The sequence below is a fragment of the Callospermophilus lateralis genome, chromosome X (genome assembly GCF_048772815.1).
Source record: "Callospermophilus lateralis isolate mCalLat2 chromosome X, mCalLat2.hap1, whole genome shotgun sequence".
Lineage (NCBI taxonomy): Eukaryota > Metazoa > Chordata > Mammalia > Rodentia > Sciuridae > Callospermophilus > Callospermophilus lateralis.
In genome coordinates, this window is record NC_135325.1 from 6,940,214 (window position 1) to 6,947,994 (window position 7,781).

Consider the following 7,781-nt stretch of genomic DNA (forward strand, 5'->3'; position numbering starts at 1 on the left):
AGCATGTGTGAGGCACTGGGTTCAATTCTCAGCACCACATATAAGTAAATAAAATAAAGGTCCATCGACAACTATTTTTAAAAAAGAATGCAAAAAGAAGCCAGGTGTGGTGGAGGGATGACTGTAATCCCAGTGACTCGGAAGGCTGAGGCCAGAGAATCACAAGTTCAGACGTCAGCCTCAGTAATTTAGCGAGACCCTGAGTAACTTAGCAAGACCCTGTCTCAAAATTAAAAATAAAAAGAGCTGAGGATGAGACTGGGGTGGAAGCTCAGTGGTAAAGTACTTGCCTAGCATGTGAGAGGCACTGGGTTCAATCCTTTGCACCGCAAAAAAATAAACAAATAAAATAAAGGTATTGTGTCCATCTACAACTAAAAATAAATTATAAAAAAAAGGGCTGAGGGGTTGGGGGTTGTAGCTCAGTGGTAGTGCACTTGCCTTGCATGCATGAGGCCCTGGGTTCTATCCTCAGCACCACATAAATAAATAAATAAATAGACCGTGTCCATCTACAACTAAAAAAAAAATTTTTTTTTAAAAAGGATGAGGATGTAGCTCATTGGTAAAGTGCCCCTAGGTTTAATCCTTAGTACCAAACAAACAAACAAAAGAAGCAAAAAAAAAAAAAAAAAAAAAAACCTACAGAATGGCAGAAAATATTTGCAAATCATATATCTTATAAAGGATTACTATGGGGGGGCTGGGGTTGTGGCTCAGTGGCAAAGCACTTGCCTAGCATGTTTGAGGCACTGGGTTCAATTCTCAGCACTATATAAATAAATAAAATAAAGGTCCACTGGCAACCAAAAAATTTTTTTGAAAAAGATTAATATCTAATATATAAAGGCCTAAAATTCAACAACAAAAAACAAACAACCCAATTCAAAAATAGGCAAAGAACTTCAGAAATAGATACCTCTCCAAAGAAGATACAAAACCATCCAAAAAGCACATGAAAAGACGCTTAGTATCATTACTCATTAGGAAAATGCAAATCAAAATCACAATAAGAAACCACTTTACATATACTAGGATGGCTATCATGAAAAAAATGAAAAATAACCAATGTTGATGAGCATACAGAAAAATTATGAATTGCTGGTGGGAATGTAAAATGCTGCAGGTGCTAAAGAAAACAGAATGGAAGTTCCTTTAAAGTTTAAACAGAAGAGGGGCTGGGTTGTGGCTCAGTGGTAGAGCGCTCGCCTAGCATGTGCAAGGCCCTGGATTCGATCCTCAGCACCACATAAATAAAATAAAGATATTGTGTCCAACTACAACTAAAAAAATAAATATTTTTTAAAAAGTTTAAACAGAAGAAAGAAGGAAGTGGGGAAGGGATCAGCTATCATAAAGATACAGGAAAGATCAGTAGAGTAGATATAGGAGAACAAGAGAAGGGAAAGGGGAAGAGAAATGAAAAAAATGAAACCCTAACTCAACTGCCGAGGTACTGGAATGCAAATAAGAATTCATCAGATAGGACCTAGAAAGGTTCAGCAAATTCAGTCTGTGTGCATGGAGTGCCATGGGGGAATAGATCAGTCCTAAAGATAGATATAAAAGCTGCAATGGAAAGAAGATAATTCAAGAGAAGATTCTGGAAGTTCATGTTGACAAAGGCATGAAAAGATGGACAGAAGATAATATTCCATGGTGAAGGAGACCAAGAGCCAGGACTGGAACCAGGAGATATTATCATTGGGTTAGATCAGAAGGACCATGCTGTTTTTACTCAACAAGGAGAAGAAGACCTTTTCATGTGTATGGACATACAGCTGGTGGAAGCATTATGTGGCTTCCAGGAGCCAATATCTACTCTTGATAATCGAACCATAGTCATCACCTCTCATCCAGGTCAGATTGTCAAGCATGGAGATATAAAGTGTGTGCTAAATGAAGGTATGCCAATTTATCATAGACCATATGAAAAGGGCCACCTAATCATCGAGTTTAAGGTAAACTTTCCTGAAATGGCTTTCTGTCTCCTGACAAACTGTCTTTGCTGGAAAAACTCCTACCCGAGAGGAAGGAGGTAGAAGAGACTGATGAAATGGATCAGGCAGAACTGGTGGACAAATCAAGAAAGACAGTGCCATTATAATGGAGAAGCATATGAGGATGATGAACATCATCCCAGAGGTGGTGTTCAGTGTTAAACCTCTTAATGGGGCCAGTGAATAAACTCACTGCAGGCATTTTATATGCAGTAGTGAATGAGTGAAGGACTATAATCATAATATGCTCACTACTTGCTATTGTTTTTGCTTTAATATTCAATTTTAGTGGTGTTTCAAAAGTTAAATGAAGAATAAATGCAAATATAAAAGCTCTGACTTTGCCCAGTATGTATGATGACTTCAGTGTGTAAGAAGTTGTTTAATACCTGTAAAAACTACTTTTAAAAAAGTTCCCCTACATCTGTTAGGCCAGAGTGTTGGGGATGCATCCCAGTGGTATAGTACTTGCCTAGTGCTCCTTAAAAAAAAAAAAAAAAAAGTTAAAAATTAAGCAAGGGCGGGCTGGAGTTGTAGCTCAGCTGTGGAGCACTTGCCTGGCATACACGAGGCCCTGGGTTCGATCTCCAGCACCACATAAAAATAAGTAAAATAAAGGCATTGTGTCCAACTACAACTAAAAAATAAATATTTAAAAATATATATTGTTAAAAAAAATTAAACAGGGGGCTGGGGTTGTAGCTCAGTGGTAGAGTGCTTGCCTGGCACATGTGAGATACTGGGTTCAATCCTCAGCACCACATAAAAATAAACAAATAAAATAAAGTTATGCTATCCATCTAAAATTTAAAAAAAAAATTAATAAACAGAATGATCATACAATCCTGCAATTTCACTTCTAGGTACATGCCCAAAAGAAGTGAAGGAAGGAACATGCACAGATATTTGTATACCAATGTCCAGAGCAGCATATTAACAATAGCCAAAAGGTGGAAATGACCCAAATTTTCACCAACAGGTGAACTAATCAACAAATGTGGTATATACATACAATGGAAATATTATTCAGTCTTAAAAATTGCCAGGCATGGTGACAGACACCTGTAATCCTAACAACTTAGGAGTGTGAGGCAGGAGGATTTCAAATTGGAGGTTAGCCTCAGCAATTTAATGAGACCCTGTCTCAAAATAAAAGATAAAAAGGCAGGAGGTATAACCCAGTGGTAAAGTGCCCCTGGACTCAATCTCCAGTACAAAACAAAAGGAATGAAATTCTGGTACATGCTACATGCTACAACATGGATAGATTTGAAAACATGCTAAGTAAAATAATCTACACACATAAGGACAAATAGTGTATGAATCTGCTTATATGAGGTACCTGGAATTAGGCAAATTCATAGAGGCAGAAGGTAGATTAGAGGCTTCCAAGAGCTGAGGAAAGAGGAGTTACAGATTTTTCTATATTTTATTTTTTTAGTTATAGATGAGCACAATACCTTTATTTTATGTGTTGCTGAGGATTGAAGCCAGTGCCTCACATATGCTAGGCAAACGCTCTACCACTGAGGCATATCCCTGTCCAATAGATACAGATTTTATGTTGAAAATGATGGAAAGGTTTTTTTAAAACATTTATTTTTTAGTTACAGGTAGACACAATACCTTTATTTTATTTTTATGTGGTGCTGAGGATCAAACCCAGGGCCTCACGCATGCTAGGCCAGCGGTCTTCCTCAAAACCACAACCCCAGCCCCTTGTGAATGTATTTTATGACACTGAATTATCCACTTACAAAGGGTTAAAATGTTTAATATTATACACACACACACACACACACACACACACACACACATAAAAGACTACTTAGCTACTTTTTCTGAAATTACCTATTTTTAAGTGGTCTTTTTTAAATTTTTTTTTAGTTGTCAGTGGACTTTATTTTATCTATTTATATTCGGTGCTAAGAATCAAACCCAGTGCCTCACACATGCTAAGCAAGTTCTCTACCACTGAGCCACAGCCACAGCCCTGAAATTACCTATTCTGAGTTTTGTGCCAGGCAGATTAAAGAGGTTGGACCATAAATACTTCTCTGAAACCTCCTTTTTGTTAAACATGTATTGGTCTTCCCAAATCAATACTTTTTAAATATACTACAGTCATTTTAACAACTCCTTAGTTTTCTCTTATGTAGATAAGCCATGATTTATTTAACCAGTCCCTAATGCATAGATATTCAAGTAACATTTAAAGTTTTGCTTTTGCAGAAAATACTACTTCAGTCTTGCACTTCTGCAAGTAGTTCGATGGGATATATTCCCAGAGGTATAAACAATGGGTCAAAGGGTAGCCACATTTGAAAATTTTTTTCCTTTGGTTTTTAGTTCTTTCCCACTAAGGAGAGCTACTGGAGTTAGCTGATGTTCTATTGCACAGTTAGGAAATATCCAGCTGATCCCACATAGTTGCATTTTGTTTTGTTTTGGCCAGAGGTACCAGGGATTAAACTCAGAGGCACACGCCCATGGAGCCACATCCCCAGCCCTCTTTTGTATTTACTAAAAACAGGGTCTCACTGAGTTGCTTAGCACCTCGCTTTTGCTGAGGCTTGCTTTGAACTCGTGATCCTCCTGCCTCAGCCTCCTGAGCCGCTGTGATTACAGGCATGCACCACCACACCCAGTTTCCCCACATAGTTTTCAAACCAGAACTGATAAATGGAATTAAAAGACTTTCTGGGATCAGTTAGAACACGGATCAACAAACCATAGCCTGGGGACCAAATGCACCTTGCTGCCTGCTTTTATAGGCCATAAGCTAAAAATGTTGTTGTTTTACATTTTTAAGTAACTGAAAGAAAAAAATTCAGGGAAAATATATAAGAAAAAAAATTTTTAAAGAGATAGAGAAGAGAGAGAAAATTTTTTTAATATTTATTTTTCAGTTTTCGGTGGACACAACATCTTTATTTTTTATTTTATGTGGTGCTGAGGATTGAACCCAGCACCCCTGCGCATGCCAGGCAAGCACGTTACCGCTTGAACCACATCCCCAGCCCAAGAAAATTTTATAAGAAATGCAATCATTTTACTGAAATAGAGCCACACATGTTTACATATCAGCTGCTTTCATTCATTGTAATAGCAGGATTAAATGTTTAAGGTCTTGACCTTATAGCCTGCAAAGCCTAAAGTATTCACTGCCTGGCCCTTTACAAAAAAAAAAAAAAAAAAAAAAGTGTGCCAACCTCCAACCTGAGCAACATTTTAAAGAGCAGAACCTAGTTCTCTAGGTAAAGGGCAAAGAAAAAATCGTCACCTAGCCGTTGAAGAAATATTGTAAGAAGTTGCTTGGTTTTCTGGGTAATTTAGAATGCAAATAGTTTCACATTTTCTTCATTACTGTGGTAGGGTGGTAGGGGAGCAACAACTGGAAGAACAAGTAGCCACAGCAAGTAGCTACAGGACTCCACTTTTTCTGGACTCTTTTGGATGCTAATGTAAAGAGTATTGTGTTTTTAATTTCAAATTCCAATTGCTTATTGCTGGTACATAGTAAAGTGATTGGCTTTTGTATATCAACCTTATTTCATGACAATAATAATCACATATTAGTTCCAGGAGATCTATGTCAATTCCTTGACATTTTCTACCTAGGCAATCATGTCATCTACTCCATTGGATTCTTGACCCAAACTATTTTTCCTGTAATTTCAGCTTTTTACTTTTGTTTTGCCACCAGTTATAATCATGGTTGCCAACTATAAATAATTTTTCAGAGACAGAGAATATCGTCTCCCCATTTTTTCTGAGACTATCCCTTAATAGAGTAAAAAGGACAAAGGAAGACATGGAAAAGTTAAAATAAAGAGAAAATGCAAGCACGAGTAAACACTGTGATATTACCGTGAAGTTTGGCCTTCTTGTCCTAACTAAGTAACGTAAAGGTTATAGAAATATTTAACTGACTTACTAGAAATGGAGACCAGACAGCAAAATTTCACCCAGAGGCCAAGGTGCTCTGACCCCGATGCTCAGCCCCCAGCCTCGACCTGCATTGCAGTCCCCCAGCCTCATACCAGTGTCGGATGTGAGAGCCTGTGATTAAGTAAGAAATCAAGCCTCACTGGAGACAGAGGTTCAAGCAAAGTCTGGACAACCACTTTTCTAGAACAGAAAGGAAACTCATGCATCAGAAGAGGTGACTAATGGGGCTAGAATTATGGCTCAGTGGTAGAGCACTCGCCTAGCTTGCACGAAGCACTGGGTTTGATCCTCAGCACCACATAAATGTAAAGATATTGTCCACCTAAAACTTAAAAATAAATGTTTAAAAAAAAAAAGAAAAGGTGACTAGTAAGCATACCAAAAGAATATGGCTGCACAAATACCAGAATCTGATCAGATAAAACAGTTTAGGGAATTCCTTGAAATCTGCGATAAACTTAAAAAACATTCTTTTTGGACTGTGTAAAAGACTTCACAAGAAGAGAAGTAAAACCTGAAGAGACCACCTATTCAGAACATTGCTTACAGAAATATTTTAAAACGAGAGGCTGAGGCTGTAGCTCAGTGGAAGAGTGCTTGCCTAGCACGTGTAAGACACTGGGTTCGATCCTCAGCACCACATAAAAATAAATAAAATAAAGGTACTGTGTCCATTCACAACTAAAAATATTTTTTTAAAAAAAGAAATATTTTTAAATGACACAAAGAATATCCATGAGATTTCAGGAATATCATATTCAGCAGAATGATGCCCTGGCAGCCAAAGCAGGACTCCTCCGTCAACCATGATAGAGAAATCCTGCTGGATGGACTTTCAATGAAAGATTGCCAACAGCTATTGCACTGGAAATGAGGATTCATCTGATGGAATCCTCCGAAAGCAGTAGGCACCATGTTAAACCATCTGTCATGACTCTTTGGCAATGGAAACTAATGACAAAACAATAGAAGATCTTATTGTTCAGAGACAATAATAACATACATTTGTTGAGGCCTTAAGATTCAGCAGCTTGGTCATTTGATTAGAAAAATAAACCATTGTATCCTCCACTGTGATTGTTAATTTTAAAGCAAAATATATGTCTAATCATGTATGATAGAAAAATTACTAAAATAAGTTGAAATATCACTAAAAAATTACCATATGCCATTTGGGATGGCTGCTGATAGTTATCATCATGGCTTTGAAAATTTGGTTGTATGGACGATGTGTCATCAGTGGACGTGTCTGGAGCAATCTCTGTTTCAGAATCCTCTATTACCACTACATCATCATCATCATCATCATCATCAACATTGTTCTCATTCTCATCTTCAATAGTAATAATAATATAATCTAAGAATAAACAAAGAGAAAGTTTAAATTAGATATCGTATTAAATAAGTTATGGGTGTTTAAAAAACTTAGCTGGAAAATTGTATGAAGTCTTTTTATATCTGAAACCATTAAAAGCAAACCATTTAGTATGAAGTTTTGAGACATATATGTATGTATGTATGTATGTATACACATTTAGAGGATTGTTTCTAGTACTTCCAATTTTGTAGAGCAATACATTTTTTTTGAGGGGGGTACCAGGGATTGTACCCAGGGGTGCTTAACCACTGAGCCACATCCCCAGCCCTTTTTAATATTTTATTTAGAGACAGGGTCTCACTAAGTTGTTTAGGGCCTCCCTAAATTGTTGAGACTGGCTTTGAACTTGTGATACTCCTGCCTCAGCCTCCCGAGCTGATGAGATTACAGGCGAGCTGCTGGGATTACAGGCATGTGCCACCGTGCCCAGTGAGCAATACATTTCTACACTG

The 7,781-nt window shown here is 37.4% G+C and overlaps 2 pseudogenes; both read left to right on the forward strand.

Annotated features, from left to right (window-relative positions):
- Positions 1-1,449: 1,449 nt before the first annotated feature.
- Positions 1,450-2,171, forward strand: LOC143639080 (dnaJ homolog subfamily A member 1 pseudogene; annotated as a pseudogene).
- Positions 2,172-6,339: 4,168 nt separating this feature from the next.
- LOC143639079 (mitochondrial import inner membrane translocase subunit Tim9-like) lies at positions 6,340-6,761 on the forward strand (annotated as a pseudogene).
- The last annotated feature ends 1,020 nt before the right edge of the window (positions 6,762-7,781 follow it).